Genomic DNA, 27,914 nt, shown 5'->3' with positions numbered 1-27,914 from the left:
ATTATTAAATGTTAATGTATCTTCTTCTTCTTCTGCAGAATACTGAGTAGGGCTCTTCAAAGAGCATTAACACGTATACAAAGAAAGAGTTGTATTAAAATAATTTGATGCGACTGAAAAACATTGAATGCCATCATAACTTGCTATTGAGGTTGCATTATAACGTAATAAGCCGTCTTCCTAGCTACTATTATGCAACATCAATAGATCGAGGTCAGTTCATGGAGCATCTTCATAGGATTGAGGTCAGTTCATCGAGGTCAACTGCATTACTGAATGAATCTTTCCATCGAAATTCTTACGCGTGAGATAAAATGTGCATTCTTGAATTAACAGGTCGAACTGTATTTTATGTATGTTGCATCTCTTAAGGTAAATGAATTGAAATAAAACTGAGTAAAATGTTATATAAATACTAAACCAAACTTCAAGTTTCTATAAGAACTACTTATGGAAGCGGAATGTGTGCGCACGTGGAAGCATTTTCCGGATGCCTCATATGGACACAACATTTCGTTTTAACAAATAGTAGATGAAAAGCTAGCATGATTTTTATCCAGTTTTTTTTTCAAATGAAGAAGTTCTGTTAGCCCTCATGTTTAAGATCTTAAAATCTAATAAGTTAAATAAAACATTTTTATTTGTACATTGAGTAATCCTTCTGAGAACAATACTTTGTTATTAGCTCACCTGAGCTGAAAGCTCAAGTGAGCTATTCTGATCACATTTTGTCTGTCGTCCGTCTGTCTGTCCGTCTGTCCGTTCGTCTATCTGTAAACTTTCCACATTTTCAACATCTTCTTAAAAACCACTGGCCCAAAGCATCCTTAGCCTAAGGGGATTCAAAGTTGTGAAAATTAAGGACCACGCCCTTTTGCAAAGGGAGATAATTAGGAATCTATGAAAATTTTCGAGACATTTTCAAAAATCTTCTTCTCATGAACCATTAGACCAGGAAAGCTGACACTTGTGTGAAAGCATCATCAGATAATGTAGATACAAAATTGTAAAAATCATAACCCCCGGGGGTAGAGTGGGGCCACAATGGGGGGTCGAAGTTTTACATTGGAATATATAGAGTAAATCTCTAGAAAATCTTCTTTTCAAAAACTAATCAGCAAGGAAAGCTGAAACTTGTGTGAAAGCATCCTCAGGTAGCGTAGATTCAAAGTTGTGAAAATCATGATCCCCAGGTGTAGGGTGGGGCCAGAATGGGGGGGTCGAAGTTTAACATAGGAATATATAGAGTAAATCTTTAAAAATCTTCTTCTCATGAACCATTAGACCAGGAAAGCTGAAACTTGTGTGGAAGCATCCTCAGGTAGTGTAGATTCACAGTTGTGAAAATCATGACCAAGGGGTAGGGTGGGGCCACAAATGGGGGGTCGAAGTTTTACATAGGAAGATATAGTGTAAATCTTTAAAAATCTTCTTCTAACAAACTAATCAGCCAGGAAAACTGACACTTGTCTGAAAGCATCATCAGGAAGTATAGATTTAAAGTTGTGAAAATCATGACCCCCGCGCGTAGGGTGGGGCCACAATGGGGGATCGAAGTTTTACATAGGAATATATAGAGTAAATCTTTAAAAATCTTTTTCTCAGAAACTATTAAGCCAGGAAAGCTGACACTTGTGTGGAAGCATTCTCAGATAGTGTAAATTCCAAGTTGTGAAAATCATAACCCCCAGGGGTAGGCTGGGGCCACAATGGGGGTCGAAGTTTAACATAAGAATATATAGAGTAAATCTTTAAAAATCTTCTTCTCAGAAACTAATCAGCAAGGAAAGCTGAAACTTGTGTGAAAGCATCCTCAGGTAGTGTAAATACAAGGTTGTGAAAATCATGACCCCTGGGGGTAAGTTGGGGCCACAATGGGGGGTCGAAGTTCAACACATGAATATACAGAGTAAATATTTAAACATATTCTTCTCATAAACCATAAGACCAGGAAAGCTGAAACTTGAGTGAAAGCATCATACTGTAGTGTAGATTTACAGTTGTGAAAATCATGACCCCCGGAGGTAGATTGGGGCCACAATGGGGGGGGGGGGGTCGAAGTTTTACATAGGAATATATAGAGTAAATCTTTAAAAATCTTCTACTCACAAACTAATTAGCGAACAAAGCTGAAACTTGTGTGGAAGCATCCTCAGGTAGTGTAGATTCAACGTTGTGAAAATCATGACCCCTGGGGGTAAGTTGGGGCCACAATGGGGGATCGAAGTTTTACATTGGGATATATAGAGTAAATCTTTAAAAATCTTCTTCTCCGAAACTTATCAGCCAGGAAAGCTGACACTTGTGTGGAAGCATCCTCAGGTAGTGTAGATTCAAAGTTGTGAAAATCATGATCCCCAGGGGTAGGATGGGGCCACAATGGGGGGTCAAAGTTTAACAAAGGAATATTTAGGGTAAATCTTTAAAAATCTTTTTCTCAGAAACTAATCAGCCAGATGATTCTTTATAATTGTTAAGACTTTGGCCCCAGGACAATACTCTGGCCTCACAAGAAGGTGCAGAGTTTGATGTAGGCTTATATCCCATATATAAACTATTGTTAAGGATCTTTTTGAGAACTGCAATACTCAACATATGATATGACTATAAAATCATCCCGTTAGAAAAGGGACTAATGATTATAAACATAAGAATATCCAGGGGAAAAATGGATTTTATTTATACAGGATCTACATGTATTATTGTACATTGTCCAGATAGTTTGTATTATGACTCCATTAAGCTGATTTTATCATACCTATTGTTCCTCAGGTGACCGATGTGGCCCATGGGCCTCTTGTGCTAATGATACTTTTGCTGAAACCGTTGGCAAGTTGATAATATATCCTCAGCAGTCATATTATATGCAAATTATATTACGTAAAGCGATCTATTTACACATAAAAATATATATCTACAGAAAAGTCTACATAGTTAAAAAAGAACAAAAAGAATTTCAAACGTATTCAACAAGTAAAATCATATTATGAATGAAAACCGCCAACTGTCATCTTGATATACATACAACTAATGTACTCTGATACACCTACAAATAATGATTTTTCCCAGTACTTTGCCTTGTGGTAGCTTATCACGCAACAAAACCTCTCTTCACCTTAACAATTGAAATTGCTTAAAGGTTTTATTCCATCAAAAAATTCACAAACCGTCAACCATCTCAAAAATCTATAAAACAAAATACAAATTCAAAGCAGAGCAACACGGACCTCCAAATAGATAGAGGTTGGATCAGGTGCCTAAGAGGGATAAGCATCCTTTGCCGACCGGTCACAGCCGCCGTGCGCCCAATTCCATATATAACAAAACCGTTGAAGGAGAAACAGCCTGATTAAAAATAGTGTACAGGTAGTAGCCTATAGTCTGTTTTAAAACTAAACACAAACATGGCAATTATATTGCAAGATATAATTAAGTTAATCTAAATGATCTATTACTTACCAAATGTCACTAACCATTAGCTTGCATAAATTATTCATTTATTTTTAGAGGCAAGGGTGAGAAAACAAACAATTATACAATTAAATCTCATAAAACCCAAGAGTGTGTTATCGAAACCGAAAGTGGATTTTCCATTTGTTAGATAACGCGTCGGTCTGGTTATGGAGTGGCAATGGACTTTTATTTAATAATAAGATTGCGTATGATTTTAATGGAGACACTAGTAGTACTCATCTTGTCTTTTCTCATTCCCGGTGAATGTGTAAGTATCCTATTTTATTGCCTTAGATCATTTGTAAAACTCAATGACAGAACAATGATAGAGGATGTGCATATACAATTTATAATTTTATATTTGTTGCACTATTCAGTATTTAGTTAAATAATCTTGTAACATGAAACAAAAAATTAGTTGAAACAAACATTTATATTGAGTTTGAATTAACGTATAAAATGAAACTTGTCGTCTCGTTGAAATAGACAGGCACGTGGCAGTTTTAAAAACATATGTTAAGTTTCACAATGTATACATTGTGCGTTAAATGTTCTCATTAATGCCCCTTTCCCCTACCTAAATGCTCTATAATCCCATTGTAAATCCCCATAATATCATGTGTGGTTATTTACAATAATCAGTTATAGAATAATGAATTAATGTATGTCCCAGATATCAATCTCAATGGACAATGTTTACTAGAGTTTAAATACTGCCCTTATAATGCTATATCATACATGTTTTCTAAATACGAGTTTGAGTTTCAGTTCTGGGATTTATGAAAGTGATTTTTCTAACGAAATGATTAGAATGGTGTATATTTATGGCTTCTTTTGTTCTTTGTGCTTTGGTCAAGACAGTATATAAGTTTGTTTTTTTTCGTGAAGATTACCGTAAGAAAAAGAAGGAACATGTACTACTAGAGTAAAAGTGTCTCAAAACACATGCTGCTTTGATACGATAGTATCAATTTCTGAAAAAAGGTTTGGCAGCTGTAAGCATAAAAACTAGGTTATGAAATGTTGTTTCTTTGTGTGCAGTTTCATCTCGTTTACATTTCAGTTTAAGATCTCTTATTGGACTATTCGTTTAAGGAGTCATGTTAAAGATGCACAATACCATTTAATGAAAATTTAAGATTTAACTTAGAGGTTCACTTCACCAAAAATGATAAGATGTTAAAGTTAGGGGGCAACATTGCAGAAATAATACATAACCTGCTAACCCGAGTTTTGTAGTTATGTAGTTTTTCGGCAATGAACTCTACCTTCATATCCCGCATGAATCATCAAAAAAGCATTGTGTTGTTTATATTAAACAGCTTTCTTTTAACAAATTAATTAAACTGATAATAAAAGTGAGTAAAAGTCCAGAGCTGTGAATTTACTATTACAATTTACGCTCCGTAAGAAATACAGGGACTCGTACTCGGTAGATTTTGATATTTTCAAATTAAAAATTAAACATTTTTAAATATATTGACAATAAAAAAAAACCCTAATGATTATAAAAGAATAATCACAGATATCTTCGAAATTAACTGACTCGTTGGGAGGGGGGGGGGGGGGGGAGTAAACAATAAAATTAACAATTAAACAAGAAAACAATAAATAATTAGGATTTATGTATCGGTTTTCAATATCATTTTAAATCAAGGAGAAGGGCGTTGATTTGAATATTTTCATCCCTTGTTACTGCTTGTGCCCCCTAATCAAAAACACTCCTTAAAACGTTACACCATTTCTATGATCTTCCATCTATTGATGTTAAAAAAAAATCAGTGCTTATATAGTCTATATTTTGCTGTGGTAAATATCTTTCAAAGAAAGTATAAGTGAAAAAGAGTTCGAATTCCCCTGTTTCAATGCAAATCATTTCCGTAATTCCATATCTTCATATAATAAATAAAAACACGGAACTAAATCGATATTTATCTAAATCAGTTATTTTGTGTGTTTAGAACAATGTTTGACTTAAAGTCATCAACGTTTTGTCGATGAGAACAATTTGCTGTGAGGCTGTCAAATGCGTCTGGTGTATTTGTTAAAGGAACTATCTTTATTATTATTACTACATGTATGTATTTTTTACATACATTCATAAGAAATATGTATTAACATCAAGTTCGGTTGTTGTTGATATGTGTGACCTGGAATTTTATGATATTGTCTTTCTTTTCCGTCAGCTGCAAGCGATCGCATCAAACAATGTCATTCTGTTGTTCACCATTTTAATGCTTACGATATACGGGTATCAATGATCAACAATGTTTGTCACAGTCTTTTCAAGGTGACCTTAAATACAACTACCAACTGTTTCTGTATATTGTACATATCAAGCCCCGTCAGACTAATATCTACATTAAGGTTATACCAAAATTGAAATTCTGTATAAGATGACGTTGAGTTACAACCTGCGCACAGAGACAACAGCTTATATGTCATTATGTTAAAAGTGTATGCTCATACTCTAAATGTTATGATATCTACCAATTACAATCTGTTACATCTTTTAGCAGCCGCTTTTCTATTATTTGTTAAAACACGACGGTACAGAAAAAAGCAAACACTGTATATAATATGCTTTAAAAAAATTTTTTTTTGCTTTAATATTACCTTAAATATTATTTTTTTAATGTTGAACAAAGATTTCTTCCTGCTTCAAAAGAGAGATATTTCAAAATTCATGTCCTGGTGGTTAAACTGGATTTTTTTTAATTTATGGAAACTATTGTCAAATGGACTGTTTTTGCATATGATAAAGACGCAATGTATTAAAGAGAAAAATACAAGAATATGTCATATAGAAAAAAACAATCCAATAAATCAGAAGAGCAATTATTGTTCAAGGGGCATGGTCACGGTTTTAGTTAAATTCTATTTTTCTGATTTTATTATTTACAATGCTTCAAATATACAATTCTAATGATCAAATGAAATTTGAGAATTGGTCATTACATGTAGTTTATAAGCAAGATACAGAGCTCACAATTCTTTGTTATGTAAACAAGGCTCGTTCCCTGGTTTTGTTTACAGAGGTTCAATATACCAGTAAAATCTTTTTCAAGCTGATTTGTCTATCTTCTTATTCATCTTAAGGTATCCCACTCCCCAATGTTGTTGTATCAAGATTTTCTTGAGAAATATATCATTGAAATCTGTAGACAAAACAAACTTAAAAAAATACAAAGATAATGGGGGATCAGTATCCATCCCTCTGAGTTATGGCCCATTTAATTTGACCTTTTTGCACCTAAAATGCAATTTCATCCTGATTAGGATTTGTTGTCAGTATTTTTGATTAAGCAAACTTATTTCTTCAAATATTGTTTTTCATTATGCACAATGGTCACACTGAATAGAGGGATTACGAAAAAAAATTGTACAAAGCTGCATAAACTTTTTTGTGACCTTTTTTCACTTAAAATAGACAATTTCTTTAATAGTTGCAATTGGATTTGAAATAAAAACTTTTTGAATATCAAAAATTTTATAAGATTTATCAAGTTTGCCTAAATATGTATTCAGTATCATTTTGACATAATATAACATGGGGATCAGTGATGTCAAATTTTAGATATAGGGCTTCAAAGGTAAAATTCTCGCAAAAGTTGGCTTAAAAAATTTCAGACATGTTCTATATATATGCAGGATTTTATGCTAAACGTCTATCACATTTTGTACATGTCACATAGAACCTATAAAATATGTTACAAACCTGTCAAATGTTAAAAATGTGGATAATGATTAAAGTATAATAAAAAGAAAAGTATATTGAAAATTCATAAAATTGCTTGTTTCTGTCATTTTCGTCTAAAAAACCTTCCGCACGAAAAAATAGATCCCCAAAAAACTTGTTTGTTTCTTGAATTCAAATGGATTTTCTTTATGAATGTTGTGTAATTATGAAATAATAATCTAGCTGTGATGATTAAATAAATAAAATCATATTCATTTTAAATATAATGATCATCTGCGCAATGAAATCAAAACATGAGGAGTGAGATACCTTAAGCATAAATAAACAGTTCATAACATTAAACACATTCATTTTAGGTCTAAAATTGGACTTTTCCAAATTCAAAATGTAAACAAAAGCATTGTTTACATAGTAAAGAATTGTGAGCTCTGTAAGTCCCTTGTAACTCAACGAATGACACTCGAAATTTGGTTACATATTAAAAATGCCTTACTTAAGCATTGTAAACATTAAATTCGTAAAAAAAAATTGACTAAAATCGTGACCACGTCCCTTTAAATCAATGCTGTATGTTTTTTATTTATTTTCAGAACCAGCTGGATGGCTATGAATTTCCAGTTTACTCAATAGAATCCTGTCCTAGAAATCAATCAGAGTGGAACAAGAGGTCGTCTGCCATCAACTGTACTAAGGATAATGGATACATGTGTATACCAAACGATGACCGCACACAACTGTTAGAGTTTTGTTACATACATCCACAGATATTGATAACTAAAGGTAATGAAATCCCTGTCACTCTGTCTCGAATTATACTAAAGTTGACCTAAAAGTAATGTCAGCTATATACCGTGTTTTTCATGGACGCTGTATTGTATAAAATGATGCATCAACATTTTTGAAATCAAAATTATATTTCAGATTAAATTTCTTTCAATTATTAAAAAAATATTAATGTTTGTAACCTGATATATACGTAACATCGCAACCTCATGAAATTACGTCTTTTTAAAGTTCTTTAATTAAAGAAAAAATTCCATGCTTCAAAATTTTCGAATACTTAAAAAAAACACAATATTTGGAAATAGATATAACACAGGCTTTTCCTAACTATTTTAAAAATACAGGGAAAGCTACTGTCTATTTCAGATATTACTATGCGATATCTTTTGTCTCGAATAATAACAATGCCGGACATGTAAATAGTGATACGATTTATTTTTTGCTTCGATATATAGAAGTCACTTGAAAATGTTAAAGCATTTATATATCAACCTTAAGGTGAGATCATTTGAACAGGGTACCCTTAATGTGGTTCCAATACTTTATAACAGCATATGCCATGTTAATAAATGAATTAGTGAAAAGACATACGATCGGAAGGAAAATTAAAGCAAGGTTCTTATGTCATTCTCTACATTACTTTTTGAAGGGCCATCGAAACTGAACGCACATGAACTAATTCAATACGACTCTATCACAAAGAGAGGAATTACTTAATGACAAAAACAAATCATATACAATGTTACCAAATTATGAGGTTTTACCAGAGCGTGAAGGGTCAAGAAATGATTTGCTAACGTGCGGCGACTATCCGTAACTTACGCTTCATAAAATATAAACATCTTCTGTTTTATTCTTCAGCAATTATTATCACAATACATTAAACTTTTTTCAGATTATTATTATGATAACTATTTTACAAAAATTTTATATATAATTTAATAAATTACTCAATAGCTCTGTACATAAAAAAGTTATTGGCATAAAAGCTGAGAACATAAATAATATACTTAAATACACTAAATTAAAAACTACATACATATATATAACACTAATTTTTGTTTACATGTAAATACCAATGCTGTGCTGTCTCTTTACTCAATAAAATAAAGTTGTAAATGCAATTGCGTAAATACTTAAGAAAAGTCTGGATAAGCCTTGCTAAAAAGATAAGTTTTCAATATTTTTTTTTAAAACGAATAAAATTTCCCTCTAATCTAAGATTTAGGGAAGTCTGTTCGACAATGCAGAACTGGCCACGTCGAACCGCCTGTCACCATACGACCTAGTCTGCACACGCGACTCTCTAAGCGCAGATACCTATTTGACTTGTAGACCTGGACCAGTTTTTGTATATACAATGGCGATGTTCTGTGTAAGGCTTTAAAAGTCTGTATGATCAGCTTGTATTGAATTTGCTACTTAATTGGAAGCCAGGTAACTGGTGTTATGTAGTCATATTTCCTAGTAGGCGTTAACTTCCTAGCAGCTGTGTTTTGAATCCTTTGAAGTTTTGACATGGAACTGCTACATATACCGTGTAGTAAGGCATTGCCGTAGTCCAAACCAGAGGTCACAAGTGAGCATACAAGGGTTTTACTAGCGATCTCTGATATTAAGGGTCGAATGCGACCAATGTTCCATAGCTGGTGGTCACATGATTTTGCGATGTTTCGAACCTGGTGATCCATGTTCAGTACCGAATCAAAAAACTCCTAATTTTTTTTACGATTGATGAGACGTTACTTTTGTTGCCGTCAAATTTGATGCTGAGTTCTTTGAAGTTATCAATTTTGTGTTTTGGAGCAAAAACAATTATGTCTGTTTTTTCTTGATTAATCTTCAAATAGTTGGAACGCATCCAAGAACCAATATCAGACAGGCAAATCTGCAGACGAGATGCTATATCTATCCAATTGCTAGTAGGTTTAATTGTCATATACAATTGAGTATCGTCAGCATGGCACCGAAAACTCATGTTGTGTTTCAGTCAAATATCACAAATTGGTTAAGTAAACAGGCTGTAAAGCTTTGGTCAAAGGAGCGAACACCGTGGAACACAAACATTCAAGTGAAAGTCTCTAGACTTAGATTAGCCTATAGCAATACTTTGTATCAATCACTGAGATATGACTGTATCCATGACAACGCATCATTCTTAAAGTTATTCCATAAGAAAATTCTAGGCGATTTATAGGAAATGTGTGGTCTGTAACATCAAATGCTGCATATAAGTCTAGCATCAACAGAACAACACACCTCCATTTGTCTAGAGCAGATAATATGTCATGACGGACTCTAAAAAGTGCTGTCTCCGTAGAATGATGATCACGGTATGCTGATTGTTGTCTATCATGCAGATTGTTTGATTGTAAATGATCTTCTAGCCTAGAATTGATAACCTTTTCAAAGATTTTAGAAATAAATGAAAGGTTGGAGACAGGGCCGTAGTTCTTTAACACCTCCAATCCCTGCTTTTTCAGAAGAGGACGAACAACGGCGTTTTTCGGTGATGTCGGGACAGTTGATTCTAAGATAGATTTGTTTATGATGGTTGTGATTGTTGGAAGAATGATATCAGCACAGGACTTCAAAACAGATGTTGGACTCGGGTCTAATTCGGAGGATTTTGGTAGAGAAGCTGTAATGATCTTCCGAACTTCTGATTCTGTTCTTAAGCAATCGAGAGGTTAACCTTTAAATTTGGTGTCTGCTCTTTATACATCCACATGGCTTTCTGTATTTAAAACAGAGAGATGGTTCTCTAATAGCGGTAATTTTGACGAAAAAAAAAATCACCAAAAGTGTTTGCAAGATCTTGTTCACAACTGTTCGAAGGGAATCTTGGGGCGTTTTGTTTACCCATTAGTGAGTTTGTAAGTTTATAAAGCTTTTTCTGATCATTTCCAATTTCGTAGATTTTATCGGAATAATATATTTTATCTGAATTGAAATAGATACACATCTCATTGCATAACTTTTTGTAACTTTACGCCTATATTTTACGATTTAATTGCATCTTTGACAATACTTTTGGATTACCTCTCGTACTACAATTGTCCAAATGTACCTAAAGTAAATCATATCGTTGCTATTTGGTAAACCAGCCTTGTAATATGTACGGTGTATGTTCTATAACAGGACTAAGTGTGACGATAGATTTGTGCATTGATTGGCGCTATACCTTAAATAACACGTAGAAATTGTACTCCGAGTATGTAAGATAAAAGACGGTTCAAAACAATACTCATATGAATGACTTCGATATCTGATGATATTAACAAACATTCCTTCGAAAACATGCAGTTGCTTTTAAGAACTCATAGAGATTGTATAAATTGTCCAATTACTAATAAATATTAAATAAACAATAATATCTATACCAAAAAAAAAGAGGAAAAAATCGAAAAGGAAATCTAGTAATATTTGCGGACACGTTCGTGAGGATGTAAATTCATGAGCTATTAAACACCGAATAATAATGATTTCACAGTTGTGTTTTGGATTATAACTTAAACGTACTCTAATAATTTTGCTGAGTGACATTTACTATTAATACCGTGAACACACCAAGTGTACCTATCTCATTGTTATTTGTTATCTGCATTTTTTGTTTGTATATTTTTGATATACATTTCATGAACATAATTCTTTAAAAAAATATTGGTACAATAACAAAAGTAGTAAATTACAGTATTCCCATCAAACATTTGTAAACATAGAGAAACTATTTGTTACATAAAAAGAATAACTTTAAATCATCCAACCGTTTCTTACTAAGTACATTTCTAATATATCATCTTTTTACATGTTCTTTTGTATTTCAGAAACATGTTTGTATATGTACAAACGTTTTTCAAGGGTGAATGCATACAACTGCAACCGATTCAGATCTGGCTGTCCTTCGTCTGTTTATTTCTCTTCTGAAATATTTAAATGTAAGTTTTGTATAATCAATGTGCAAATTAATAAACAAATATATATATATATATATATATATATATATATATATATATATATATATATATATATATATATATATATATATATATATATATATATATATAAACTGTCCTTAACACTATTATATATGTTTTTTTTACAATACCTTTGCAGTCTGTTGATACAGGTAAACAATACATGTAAAATTTTATGTAACATTTCATGTAAAGCGTACCGTTTTGTATATTCGTCCGGACGCCCTGACTTCAGGACTTTTTTTCTCTGGGTAAAATTTACAAATGCAATCGAATGAACATAGATTGTATATTTTCGTTTCCCTAATTTGTGTCACACACATGTTCGTCTTTACGTTCACGTTCAGACAAGAATAGGTTAATTGACTGATTGGATGTATATTAACGATGATCAGACTATTAATAATCTTTTATGACGCAAGTTATTTCAAATGTTTTACTATCTTTAACAACATCGCGTTTAAAATTTAAAAGAAAAAACGTTGAGAAATGTACATATATTCTACTAATGTAGAAAACTAATATATGTTATACAATTATTGTTTTATAGACCCAAATTGCTTTTTAATTGGAAATGGGTGTTTCCGTGCTGAACCAACTTGCACAAGGTAGGGAGATATAGACCAGTACAAATTTAGGTTTACGTTCAAGGTTTCCTTTCGTTATTTTGTTAAAAATTGTATGTAGAGTTTAGTCTACGTTCTATTAACTTGTTGAAACTCTTAGCACTATTTTTGATATTTGTTTATAATAGTGTTTTCGTACAGAAGGATTGCGTTTATCCTATTTTTTTTGGAATGAAATACTTATAAAATCAGATTGTAAATTTTGATTTTTTATTAAACAAAGAAATTATTTCAAAACTGTATCAATCGTTACTTAAGTGATACTTTCAAAACATATATTTCTCAACTTATTTCTATCTGTACTAGAACAAAATTTACAATTTTTTTCATATTGCATTTAATTCTGGAGAGTCCGAAGTGCTGCCATTTTTCACAGTGGACCCTTAATATAAAATAAGTTTTCAAATGTTGTGTTCCCTGCCTTCAAGCTCTGTTGCATTTGCATTGGGACACCATAGTTTTTCTCTGAGATTTAATATTACCAAAGCTATTTTTATTTTGTTACACCATAACAATTTTCGTACGCTATGATTTGTTGGAATGATCTAGTCCCTTACTCTACGTCCCTTACTCTACGTCGGGGAGTTCCTTTTTTGTCGTGTTATATATATATAAAGCACAGGGAAATTCACTTTTGTTGGAGCTCCAGCTCCGCCCCGACCGAGGCTTGAACTCACTGGAACCCATTCTCCTAGCAGTGAGCGGCCACCGCGCTCCCCACTCGGTCATCTAGGCAAGACAAGAATCTTCCTTTCGATGACGAACGGAACCTAGCGCGTTGGCCGCGCACTACACAGTCGCTTGAGATACAGGTGAAATACAGTTGAACGACAATTTGAGAGCTCTGACTTTAGAGCGATCGGCGACAGTAGCAACACCTTCTTTAAGAATGTGAACAAATGTTTATAATGTAGGTGTTCTTTTTTATAGTTTCTTAAGTAGTTTAGTAGTAGCTTTAGATTTTGTTTTCTTTGTTTTGTACTCATGTAATTTATTTTTTGGTCCTGAAGAAGGGCCTGGTTGTCCCGAAAATTTGACAATTTCTATTGTTCGTGTCGTTAGCCATTTTTAGTGCTTTATATATATATATATATATATATATATATAAATATATAAATATAAATATATATATATATATATATATATATATATATATATATATATATATATATATATATATATATATATATATATATATATATATATATATATATATATATAACACACATTGCTTGATGATTTTCATAAAAAAAAATAGCTGACGGTTAATTTTTTTTCTCTGTCTTTTTTCTTATTGTTTTGAAAATACTAGATAAAGAGTAACTTTTTTTTCAAGCTATGGCTATCTTAAAAACAATTTTTCTTTTTGTCATCAATATTATTTAAAAATACAATTTTCAAAAACAATTTTAAAATGTATATGAACCACTTTTAAAATATTGTTTGCAGCTTGTTTATTTAAGTTTTCGATACCTATTGGTTTTATAGATATCAACAATTTACCATATCGTGACAGGTGTATGCTATATCTACAAATAATGTAAGAAGTGAAGGGATCGATGGCAGGGATCTCTTCATTATTTCATATTCCTTTTTATTCTATTTATTTTATTGATCCTCGGGATCCAATGTTAACCAACTTGCTAACACCTGGCGAATTTTATTTATGATACCTTATATCTATGCTCAATTTGGCAGATTTGCATCCTCTTGACTTTGAGGATCCACAGAAAATACACAAATTAATACAACTATGCAAAATTTCGGCCTTTTCTGACCAGTCTTAAAACAAAACTAAAACCTTGAAACATGTCTTAGTTGTAAAATGTCTTTATGGACATAACTGCGTGTCTCTCAAGCATGCAATACGATAAACAAATACAAGCAGCAAAAGTGGATGGTCCTCCTGGTTTACAAAGATGTATTGACTTTGACAAATACAATTAAATAACAAATAACAGATAAAAGTACTAGGAAGATACTAATAATTTTATTTAAAAATTAATGTTTAAGTACTTTTCCTTCTTCGATAGCTAAACATCATCATTGAGTGTGTATGCCATTACGATGAAATGATGTTTTGTAGGGGTAGGTCAAAAGAACTCACTTAAGACGGGACAAAATTATAAGCTCAGATATATCTTATACAAAAATATCCTATTCCGTGAGTGTATTTAAAACAATTTTTTAATGAAAGCTCTGTACCAATTTACTTTAATTATGCTCCACACCAATATAATTTTTATTGATCTCTGAAGATAATTCCTTTTTAAAATTCACAAAATATGTTTCTTGCATATAAAGTAGAGTATCATAAAACTAATTACATACTTGTATAACAATTCGACTTTATTCGAGGGCAGTGTCAACATTTTTTTTAATGTGCTTGGAAGTGTGCAGAAAAAAATAATGTAATCTAATAAAGTATTTTTAAGACATTCCCTTGAAAAGGACAAACATTTTTAAAATCATGAGTTGGTCTATGTAACCTTTGGCATTCTTGTATAAAAACCCAATGCAAGTCGTCCTCCTTTCTTCAAGACTCCAAGAACTATTAATGAGTGTTCCACAAATGATCAATTATATAAAAAAAATATATAACAATGATAGTTATCTATTGAACAATGAAGTAAAATTAATTTTTCTATCAACAGCTCCCACACAACAACTCATCTTCAAGAAACTACAAAACCTAAAGATGTTGAAATTGTTACTAGGAATTACAGTACAACAGCGTCCACTGATGAAAAAACAAACCAAACCCTAAAATATAATGTCCATGTCATCTATGATGAAATATTCATGATGCCAATTCTTGCTGGAGTACTTATTCCTATCATTTTATTCTGCATGCTGTATGTCATTTACAGGAAAGGTAAGACAGTTGATTTTGTTTTTTTTATATTTCTGAACTGCATATTGAAAAATAATGGTGCTATAAATATGATTATTGGTATTACACTTAATTGGAAATCGATCAATTTAAAAATATTGTTAAATACAAAGAAATATATACATCTAATGAGCGCGCATTTAAGTGAAAGTGGGTATAAAAAATATGTGTAAAAATTATCTGTTATTTAAACTGAACTAACACAACAAAATGAGGATGAAGCGAAACAAACCACGGGTAGAGCAGAGTTTGCATCTGACTAAGAAACGGTCTATACATTTTCATAATTCCAGAAGTTTTTTGACTCTGAGGGAGCCCGAGAGGGCAAAAAAGCACATGTGGCGAGCTCAGTCTTATTAGATTCAGGGATGGTGTAATCATAATCAGCTGTAATCGATTACAGGCTGATGAGTTATCACTTATCATCCATTTTTCTGATTACAAGTAATCGTGATTTAACCAACTACTCTTAAAAAGGCATGTACTCATGATTCATTATTGATTACTTTTATGATTTCATTAGTAAAATTAAAAGGCTTGAAATCATAGTCCCTTAGAGATAACATGGTTTCAGTAAGAAATGGGTATGAAATATGTTTTTTCCAGCTAAGATGATAAAGGGGTGCTTTTAGTCAGCTGAGGTAACGTTATAATAACAGTGATATAATTATCAAAGCATGCCTGGTCAACCACTGTGATAATTGTAGTAAAAACATATACTAGTACCAATTTGTAGTCTACGTTCAACAGTTGTAAACACAATTAATTATATGTAAACGGTTTTCTGTTTAATCTATATAATTCAAAATTGTGTTATACCAAGACTCTTTCTTTGCTCCCTACTAAAATTATTACATTAGCGAAGGAGAAAGAGTGGTATACAACAATATACACAAGAAGAATAAGACATGGATACTAAAAAACTCTGAAGAAATATTAGAAACTCTGAGGTCACAAAATCTTACCAAAATCAATCACATTAAAACATGCAATTTCTAAACACTTTATACTACCAATCCCCATGTTTAAAAAAAAGTTAAAAGTTAAAATCTAGGCTTTCTGATATCATCGAGAGGTGTTTCTTGAATAAAAATAGAACTTGTAGATTATGACCTTGTCATCGAAATCTTCAAAACTATTTCGTTAAAAAACATTCATATTGCACACAGAAGTACTCTAAACTTGACATTAATAAGATGCTTGAATTTATGATAGACAACATCTATGTAGTTTATGGAGACCAGGCCTTCCAACAACCAGTCGGAATTCCCATGGGTATGAATTGTGCACTTCTTTTGACTGACTTATTGTTATATTCATATGAAGCAGAATTTATTCCAAACCTTGTGAAAGAAAAAAATAGAACACTTGCTGTGGCCGTGAACTCGACATTTAATTAAATTAATTTGTTTTATCTATTTAAAACAGTTACTTTCACTCTTAACTAAATATATCCCAGTGAGCTTGAAGTGACGATACCATAGATCCTGAAACATATGTTTCATCTGTGTTGTTCTGCTTTGAATTTGTGTATCGCTATATAGAGTTTTACGATGGTTCACAGTTTGCTATGGTCATATTGCATTTGATGGACACATTAATATCCTTTCTTTTTTAACAGAAAAAAACTATATGAAAAACTAGATGATTTTAATTTTTCCATCGTCAACCTCATATACTTATGGAGTAAAATATCATCTTCTCCTGCTTATGAGGTTTATGTCTCTCAGCTTTTTCGTTATGCTCTACATGCAAACAATTTCTCAAACGAGGCAAACTACTAACAAACAAGTTCCTGAAACAAGACTATCAATAACCTCGATTAAAATCATTTTAACGCAAGTTCTAAGGTCTATACAATGACCTTGTCAGCAAGTACAATGTTTCATTAAGACACATGCTGACTGACGTTATCCATACTTAGTAGATCATCATCTATACACCGGACTGGGTACCGTTTCTTCCGTTTTTCATGATCTTGACAATGGCGGATGCGACCGGTCTGCAAGCGATGTCTACTTTTTCTAGGCACCTGATCCCACCTCTATCTTTTTAGAGGTCTGCGTTGCTCTGCTTGGAATTTGTGTATCGCTATATGGATTTTTGAGATGGTTCACAGTTTGCTATGGTCATTTGTCATTTGATGGACACATTAATGTACTTTCTTTATTTTAAAACGCAACTAAAAAAGATGAATAGAAAAAAACCCATTTCAAATGGCAATAGATGCACACATACAAAAACGTAACAAGAATGTTAATGATGATAAAATGTAATGGAAAAGCTTCATTTCAAAATTAATACTCATGTCAAAAATATATTGTTTCTTTCAGAAACATTAATTATTTAAACTACTTTAAAACCCACCAAATATTGGTAATGTAGTAAAAAATAATCACAATTAATCTTGTTTACAAAAATGAAAAGTTATCTAGTTTAATCGATTACTTCTAGAATTGGATGTAATCAACTTGTTATCGATTACTTTTAAAATCTACAGTAATTGCAGTATAATCGATTACTTTTGAAAGTAATCGGTCTCATCCCTGGTTAGCTGTTATTCAAACTAAACTACCACAAAATTGTGTATGATTATAGATAAATTTTACAAATTAAGATAAAATATTATATAATATACTTATATACACAGGAAAAATGTCCACATGTGTGCAACATGTGTTCAACATATATTTTACATATATATTTTACATGTGTAAAACACATAAAAAGAGCACACATATATAATGTGTTTAATTTCACACATGTTTAACATGTGTTTAATATGTGTTAAACATGTGTGAAATTAAACATAGCATATTTTATATGTGTAAAACACATATTCTATATGTTAAATAATGTGTTGCATTTTATATATGAAATTTATATTTAATTTTTTGTTAGCAATTTTCAATAATAAAGGTACATCTTTACTTAAGCTTTCATTTAAAATATATTACGTACAGTGTGCTTCATATTGCAAACTATTCCTTGATATCAATGTATAGATCATCAGTATACTATTGCAGATGTATACCAGGCATATAAAAAAAATAATAACAAAAACTTCATTAATTTGTTCTCAGGAGTTTATTCTTCATTGCCATGTTTCAATTCATTTCTCTCTTCCTTGTTCCTGTAAATAAAAAGAAAAATTACACATACATAATACGTATTGATTTTATTTCATATTTAACACCACTAGTTATTTTTTTTTCAAGTCTCGATCTGTTTTACAGTATACATTGTGCACTTGTTACACTATCCAATGATATTACATTATATAGATTCAATACTAGAATTCATACAAAAATATATTAGATAAGTACCTGGTAATCTAGGTCAGAATATGTATTAATATTGTAAAAGTGAAATCACAACAAGTCTTTTAACTTACCTCTTGGTAACCCTTGATTCTTCTTTCTTCTTTTTCCAGCAGAAGCCCCTTAGATGTTCGGTCTATTGTCTCTTTTATTGACGCATAGAACTTTGGTGACAGAAAAAAAATCACAAGTTAATATTTTGTCATGGTATATTTCATAGATTGAAGATATAAATTAAATTGTCATTAGAGAATCAAATTTTTATTTTAATTTAAATACATGTATTTCTATCAGAACTTACATACATGTAGTTATTACTATACAATCATGTATATAATATAATTATAATTCTCACCTTTAAACTCTGGCCAGAACTTCTAACATTCGGTAAACTTTTTCATTGTTAAGAATGCCCTCTGAAAAAAATGAAGAAAAAATAAGCGAAATTCTTTGATAAAGTATCATTCAATAAATAGTTCTATATATTTATACACATGTACATGATGCACTTTATTTGTACATAATTATGTTCAAAAGAAGGGACTGGTTGCATGTTAAGTTCAATCATTTGATTCGTTAGCCAATAGTATCCATACATTAGATCCGACACTTTTAAGATGCCTAGTATTGTTGATTTTTATTCTTATATTAGTATATCATACACATGATATTACAAAATCAGACTTACAAGTGCTACCGTCATCTTTTTCCTCCTTATGTCCACAGGACTCTTTCCTGGTAGAGTGAATTGCCTGTACAAATAATTGCACAGGCCATCCAGGGATAATTGTTACAAGTGCTGTTGATTGTTAAAAACCAACAGCAATTTTAAGAAGTCTGAAATAAGAAATAATAAAACAAACAATTTTCATGCTGTCATCAGTGGATACCAAGCAGCTTAAACAGAATTCTGATACTACACATATTTTTGCAACAGAACTGGCAAACTAACCTAGAAAACTAGCCATCTCTATGCCGATCTAACTTCAACTTCCTTCTTATCAATGCACTGACCTTGGCAACTCATGTGTGGACTGGGTTCTTTCTAAAATGGTAATACCAACTTAATACAATCATCAGAGGTTTTTAAATTGGCATAAAATAAATATTGAAATTTGAGGAGGAAAACAGACATATTATGATAATATTTGTTTCAAATAAACCTGAAATATTCGTTAAAGTTAGATTTTCAACACTTAAAAATTACGGTACAATATACAGAAATTCTTCATATTAACAATGCAGTCAGAACTCTACGTATTTATATTTAATTACCATGATTTGTCACTTTTATACCAGCTGCAGTGTAGAACTCTCTATGAACTCAATAAGAATGTCTGGATCTTGAAAAATTCATTACTTATGTCTTACGACTTCCTGACCGACCAAATATTGGTAGCCATTTTCTACAAAAAAAGAAATTCCATACAATAGTTGTATTTATACAATAAGTTGCTTATCTTAGTACATTGCAGGTATATTAATGCATGTTTAATAATTAAAAAAAAAAACACTTAAAACATGACATTTAGAATTAAATATGAAAATTGCATTGATTTTCCTTTACAAAATTTAAATCATGAATACTTTCAAAAGAAAGTCAAGCAACAGTTTTGAAGATAAAAAAATGAATTTTACTTATAATACTTACAACTGCATAACAGTTTAGAGAGACATATCCTTGCTGGGTTAGTTTATGTGACCTGCCTGAAAATAAAGTGTGTTTAAATTAGCATACAATAAGAACTCACTTAATATATATTAAGTAACCAACTGGACATTTAAGCAACTTGTTGCATAATAAGTAACATTTTAAACAATCAATTTAATTTTCATTTTTGATATATCAACAACAACAACAAAATTATATACAATTTTCGACTTGCTGCTTTAAGTTTTATGGAATACCTACTCGTTACTTTGCAACGAGCTTTACTCTAGTTTATTCTACTTTCACTTTTCAAGATTGAAATGTGTCTGATCTAAATAAAAATGCATTTGATAAACATATATTTAATGTTGGCTTAATTTTTAAGCATTGTTCTGTCTATAAATGTGCTTTTTGCCAGCTACAACTGCTTAATTGAAGCTTTGTGGAAAACGTTTACCGAAAGACCTACCGTTTACATATAGCAGATGTAGTATATACATTTATGTGCATATATACATTAAATAACCGTATTTCCCTTTACATTTCATCTTAAAACTTTCATCAAGTTCACCTAAGTAGATTGGATCAGCATCGATTGTTTCCAATACAGGTTTCTTGTTTTCAACCCGAATTTTCCTGGGAAACACAAGCTCTGAGCTACTTTTCGCGTTATAAGAGGACTAGGTTGCTACCAGCAATATTTATATAATTTTACAATACAAATAAATGAATAAGAATGATTGACAAAACTTACCTTTAGCCTCAAATCGAATATCTGCGAATGATTCAACATCTTCTGCTTCCGTGACGTAAAAAATGACGTATGATTGCAAACGACAAAATTAAAGCCAATCGAGATATAAATCCGGAATTGGTTAACAAATAAATTTTTTGTAAGTCAGTCGGCAAAAGTTTGTTAAATAAATTTTATTTTTACAAGTATTTACTAATAAATGCATAAATATAGGTGAAAGTCATGAAAATGAATAATAAATTAAACATTTTTTTTTCGTGTATATGTTCTTTTAAACATGTATTGAACATATATTATTTTACATATGTGTTAAACATATGTAAAATGTATATGTTACACACGTGTATAATATATGTGTACAACATATAAATTTTTAAAACATGTAATGTACACATGCATTATATGTGTAAAACATGTGTAAAATTATACACATATTTTACACATGTGGACATTTTTCCTGTGTACCAAACGTTTTCATGAAGTAAATTTAAATTTGGGCTTTTAAAGGCCTTAACAACAGCAACAAAATATGTATTTAGTATTTTCCAAAGCCTGAAATGGAGAAACAGTATACATATTATGATAAACATATAATTAGCCTTTAATTAATTACAAAATAGAAAATAACGTTATAATTTCGAACAAGTACAAGCATAGATTAAAGAAAAAGATTGAAATATAACTAAAACCAAGGCCTTGGACATTTCCAGCTAAAAATAATAATATTTGATTTTTTAATGGAGTTGCGGGGAATGATAGGTGAATTAATTGAGTATTTGAAGATTGCAACGCTACACCATTTGAATCGATACTGGCAATACGTGTTTAATCTGCACACGCTACACAAGGTCAAACCAAGTGAAGTGGGGTTTTTTAGCAATCAGAATTTGTCTTCGTCCTTTGTAGTACGTCGTGCGGTGTGCGTTGTGCGTTAAAAATCTTACATTTTTGACTTCTTAAAAACTAAAAGGCCATTTTTTCTATTTTTGGTGTGAAGCATCTCTATGTTCAGAGGAATCAAAATTGTTAAATTCATGGTTCTACTGGGCTAATATGATCATATAGTAAAAGTGTACTAAATCTTAGAAAAACTTCCTTTTTTACTCCCATACATACTGGAGAAAACCTAATGCATGGTAATGATGATCAGGAAGCCCTTTACCAAAATTGTGAAATTCATGACCCCTAGGACAGGGATTCGGGCCCTAGGGTGGGACCAATATGAACATATACTAAACATATATTAAATCTTAAAACAATGTCTTCTCTTTTCTCATATATATTTGAGAAAAACTAAATGCATGGTTCTGATGTCCTTGAAGCGCTTTACCAAAATTGTGAAATTCATGGTTCCTGGATCAGGGGTTCAGTTCTTAGGGCAGGACCAATGTGGTCACATTGTAAAATTGTATTGATTTAATACTTTTTCTGCACTGTCACAATTGTGGGAGATAAAGTTATGCATTGTTATTAATTTCATAATGTCCTGGTGTTAAATGATTAGATTCGTGGTTATGCATGGTTATTGTGTTCAAAATGTTCTGAAATTAAAGGGTTAGAATTGTAGTTCCCAGGCCATGGGACAGAAGTTGATGCGGGGGGGGGGGGGGGGGTGTATATGACCATGAATTGAAAATATTTTTATATAGGGTAATTGCTGTTTGTCAATCATTAGCAATTTTAACTTCATCCTGAAAACTACGTGGTAAATTTTTCAATTGGCAGTATTGATATGAGTTCTTTATTAGACAATCTACTTTTCTTTCAAATAATCTTCTTCTGTACTTCCACACATCTGTAAGAACAAAATGAATTCATGATTATGTAGATAAAGAAGCCGTCTACCAAAATTGTAAATTTCATGTCCCACTGGGAAGGGACTTTGACACAAGAATTGGTCAAAAATAGCCATATAGTGTTAAATTAGTCCATATATTAATAACATGTTAATTATCTACTGGATTCGGTGGACTTGAAGCTAAAAAAAACTCTAAATCCGATATTGCGGGAGCAACAATTCGATCGGGATCGAGGACAAAGAACAGTTAATTGATCGGGATCGCCATACCAAATAAATGAACGATAGGTGTGCTTTGTGGTGTGAATGTCTATGTGTGTGTGTGTGTTTTTGTCAAATAATGGACTGGTAAGTTGTTACTTGCTGAAATCTAAGTCATTCTCTATTATGTTAGTTTGCACTGTTTTTTATTTCTTTACTTTCCACGATGCCACAGTCAGATAATATTACAATAGCTACGGTGAACTGTCAGGGGCTTGCAACTCTAAATAAACGTAAAGATGTCATTATTTACTACAAACAAAAATAATACTCGATAATTTGTCTTCAAGATACGCATTTTATACCTGAGCATGAACCATTCATTGAATCTCAGTGGGGATATAAATGTTTCTTTAACTCATACATGTCAAATTCAAGAGGTGTTTATATACGTTTTAATAACAACTTTGAATTCAAAGTCCTCAGAGAAAGAAAAGACACAGATGGTAACTTACTTGCATTGGATCTAATCATTGAAGAAAACAAGGTAACACTTATAAATATATATGGGCCTAATATGGACACCCCTAGTTTTTATGAAAATATTAAGGGTATTTTTCTAGATTTTGATAATGATTATTTTATACTATGTGGTGATTTTAATCTAACTCTAAATCCTTCTCTTGATACTTTTAATTACACAGGAGTTAATAACCCTAAGGCTCGTAGTAAAGTTTTAGAAATTATGGAAGATTTGCAACTTATCGATTATTATAGAGTTCTGAATCCAGATAAAAAAGTCTACACTTGGCGCAAAAAAAAATCCATTGAAACAAGGCCGCCTTGATATTTTTCTTATTTCTAATAGTTTGTCAAATTTAGTTGAAAACTGCTCTATTAAACCGGGTTACAGGTCTGATCACTCCATTGTTTTGCTTGAGTTAAAATTTAATCCTTTCACCAAAGGACGTGGGCTTTGGAAGTTTAATAATACTCTTTTGTCGGACAAAGAATATGTGGTAAAAGTTAAAGAAATTATTCAGTCAGTCAGTAGCCAATATATAGACAATGTAGAGAGTTGTAATTTTCAATGTAAAAGTGGTATTGACGAAAGTCTTTTTTTTTGAGGTGTTAATGATGGAAATAAGGGGGGGGGGCAACTATTTCTTATTCAACATATAGAAAAAAGGTCAGAAACAACACTGAAGAAAAGCTTATTCAGGAGATAGAGTATATTGAATCAAATTCTACTGTTGATATTAATACTTTGGATGAAAAAAAAAGTGCTTTGGAAAAACTACGCAAGGAAAAGTTACTTGGGCATATGGTTAGGTCTCGTGCCCAATGGTTGGAGGAAGGCGAAAAACCTTCAAAATATTTTTGCAATTTGGAATCTAGAAATAATTTAAACAAAACAATAAAAAAATTGAAGCTGAGAATACTGGAATGCTACATGAACAAGGAGAAATACTAGATTATGTTAAGAAGTACTATGAAAAATTATATGCAAGTGTGGATACAAATTTGGTAAAGATTGATTTAGATAATATCATTTCTAATTACAATTCATCCAAGTTAGAAAAGGAGTTGTCAAATGGTTTAGAAGAGGCTTTCTTAGAAAAAGAGGTATTGAATGTCATAAAACATATGAAGAACAACAAATCTCCTGGAAGTGATGGGTACACTGCTGAATTTTTTTAAAATTTTTTTGGAAAGATATTAAACATGTTGTTGTACGAGCCATTAACTGTATATTTCTGAAGAAGGAACTCCCCATCTCAAAGAGGCTTGGAATTATTTTATGCTTGCCTAAAGGTGATAAACCTAGACAGTTTTTAAAAAACTGGCGACCAATCACTCTTTTGAATGTTTTGTATAAGATTATTTCAGGGTGTGTTAGTTTCAGAATCAGGAAAGTTTTGGATTATTTAATATCTGATACACAGTCTGGATTTATCAAGGGAAGGTACATTGGAGAGAATACTAGACTTATATTTGACCTGTTATCTTATACCGAGTTCAAAAACATACCTGGTCTTTTAGTACTTATAGATTTTGAAAAGGCGTTTGATTCTATGTCGTGGTCATTCATATACCAAGTCCTTAAATATTTTGGCTTCGGGGAGAATATTATTCAGTGGATTAAGATTTTAAATATAAACTTCCATGCTGCTATTTTACAGTGCGGCCATTTATCACAACAGTTTGTTGTACAAAGGGGATGTAGGCAAGGAGACCCTGTTGCTCCATATTTATTCATCATGTGTGCAGAAATCCTAGCAATAATGATTAAACAAAACAAAGACATTAAAGGTATATTTATTAACGATAATGAACATAAGATATCACAATATGCAGATGACACTTCACTAGCCCTTGATGGTTCACCCAAATCTCTTTTTGCAGCTCTAGAAACCATAGAATTTTTTTCTAGTTTTTCTGGTCTTAAAATAAATACATCTAAGACAAAGATTATTTGGATTGGATCCAAAAAAAATTCAGATCAGGTTTATCATCACACAAGATGGAAATTGGATTGGGGGTCAACAACATTTAACGCTTTAGGAATTCAGTTCTCCGTAGATCTTCATAATATTGTCGATATGAATTATAATTTACTAATTCCAAAAATTATAGCTATGGTCCAGCAATGAAAACGACGAGTTCTTACTCCCATTGGTAGAATTACTGTTATTAAAAGTTTGCTCATTCCAAAACTAAATCATTTATTCATATCACTACAAAATCCAAAGAAAGAAACAATTTCATACCTTAACAAAACTATTTTTGAATTTTTGTGGAAATCTAAGATTGATAAAGTTAAGAGGTCAGTCATTACTCAGGACTATTCGTCAGGAGGGTTAAAAATGGTTGACATTAACAATTTTATAACATTTCTTAAGTGTTCTTGGATTAAAAGGCTTACAAAAGCACACAAACCTTGGATGGATTTTTTATTTACCATTTATGGAAATGATTTTTTACAGAAATTGTTTGATTTTGGTGATAGTTTTGTAATTGAATGCTTACACAAGGTAAACAATGATTTTTGGAAAGATGTGTTAAATTCATGGTTATGTTTTATTACTACCTATAAGAATCACCCAAAGGTAAAAGATAATTTTTTAAATACTCCAGTGATGAAAATTGTAATTTTTTAGATATTGAGGATTTTAAATGTAAATACAGTCTCAAGGTTATATGTAAAATGCAATGCAATAGTGTAAAAACAGCAATTTTTAAGTTTTTCAAAATGTCTAATATTGACAGGACCTCTGTTAAAAGAAATCCTAATCCATGTATACCATTTTTTTTCCAAACAGTTATACCCCATGAAAAGTGTACAAAAATTATTTATAATGTTTCGAATGAAAATGTAGTTGTTCCAATTGCTGTAACCAAATGGAAAACAGATCTAACGGACTATAATGTTGAAGATCTTACTGTATGTGACATTTTTAAGATTTGTTTTATTACTACCAAAGATTCTTCTGTACAATGGCTTCAATTTAGAATTTTACACAAAATTCTTCCAGTTGGCTTCTACCTTAAAAAATTAATGTCAAAACTACTGACATATGTGGGTTCTATAAAAGTAATGTTGAAACTATTGTACATGTTTTATTTCTTGTGAGAAAATACATACCCTGTGGAGTGAACTTAGTTTATACATTTACAGAAAGACCTCTGAAAGAGTCGGATTTAATATGTCTAATATTATACTTGGCCAACTTCCATTGTCGTTTCTTAACAAAGTCATTAATTTTTTAATTCTTTATATGAAACAATATATATTTTGTTGTCTTATGTCAAAAAAGATTCCATGTTCAATTGGTTTCCTTTGTCATTTAAAACTAAAATACAATATTGAAAGATATGCTGCAATACAAACTTGTAAATTACAATATTTTGAAAAATTATGGGATAGTTGGAAAGGTATCTTTGATGCTGACATCTAATCTATTTTCATTATGACTATTTTTTCTATTTCTGTTTTGTCACTTAAACTTTCTTTTTTATCTTTTTCTGTTCATGTAGGCAAGTAACCACTAAATAATACATTTAGGTGTTTTTTCATAAGTGTGGGTGTGTATGTGTGTGTGTGTGTGTGACTGAATGTCTTTTCTGTATGTTTGTTCCTTGAAAAAGAAATAAATAAAAAAAAATAATATGTTAATATTATGTTAAAATTTTTACTTATTCTACTCAGCTCTTAAATGAAAGAAATGAGTAAATATTTAGAAAAGAGAATGAATGAAGCTGTCTATAAAAATTTAAAAAATGTCATCAAAGCCTTTGGCAAGAGTTTGGATAGGGGGTGTAGCAGTTAATAGAATTATCCGTTTCTTGTTCATATCAAATAATTCATCATTGTAAAATAATGTAATTAAGAAGCTAAACTATAAGATGAGTAAAATATTTTTTTCATTTATTTAAAATAACAATTAAAACAGTTTTTTAAAGTTTTGAAATAAACAGTAGACTTGGTGATACAATGTAGTAAAATAAAATTTGTCTTGACAAAAACACTGAAGTGTGGTGTGTGCACAATAATTTTTGAATAAATGCCAGGTGGTGTCATTGAACGAATGGTTGATAATTGAACAGTCAGGTAAAACATGAGATTTGATATAACAAAAAACTTATGGTGGTTTTCGTATAGATGTTCTAAAGGGGATACTGTCTGTCTGGACCCTGGGAATCAAAAGGGGCTGTTGTTGTTGTTTTTAATACAACATGTAAACCAACCCTCTTTAT

At 31.3% G+C, this 27,914-nt stretch overlaps 2 long non-coding RNA genes across 2 annotated transcripts; one reads left to right on the top strand and one right to left on the bottom strand.

Annotated features, from left to right (window-relative positions):
* Positions 1-3,605: 3,605 nt before the first annotated feature.
* LOC136272560 (uncharacterized) lies at positions 3,606-15,408 on the top strand. The gene is made up of 5 exons (XR_010710557.1): positions 3,606-3,721; positions 7,744-7,933; positions 11,764-11,874; positions 12,464-12,521; positions 15,194-15,408. It is a non-coding gene; the product is annotated as an uncharacterized lncRNA (long non-coding RNA).
* Positions 15,409-18,500: 3,092 nt separating this feature from the next.
* Positions 18,501-20,163, bottom strand: LOC105317771 (uncharacterized). The gene is made up of 6 exons (XR_010710560.1): positions 20,028-20,163; positions 19,705-19,797; positions 19,441-19,589; positions 19,108-19,168; positions 18,827-18,916; positions 18,501-18,565 (listed from the first exon to the last, which is right to left on the bottom strand). It is a non-coding gene; the product is annotated as an uncharacterized lncRNA (long non-coding RNA).
* Between the last annotated feature and the right edge of the window lie 7,751 nt (positions 20,164-27,914).

Source organism: Magallana gigas, unplaced genomic scaffold (assembly GCF_963853765.1).
Source record: "Magallana gigas unplaced genomic scaffold, xbMagGiga1.1 SCAFFOLD_47, whole genome shotgun sequence".
NCBI lineage: Eukaryota > Metazoa > Mollusca > Bivalvia > Ostreida > Ostreidae > Magallana > Magallana gigas.
This window is presented reverse-complemented; position numbering and strand designations above follow the sequence as displayed.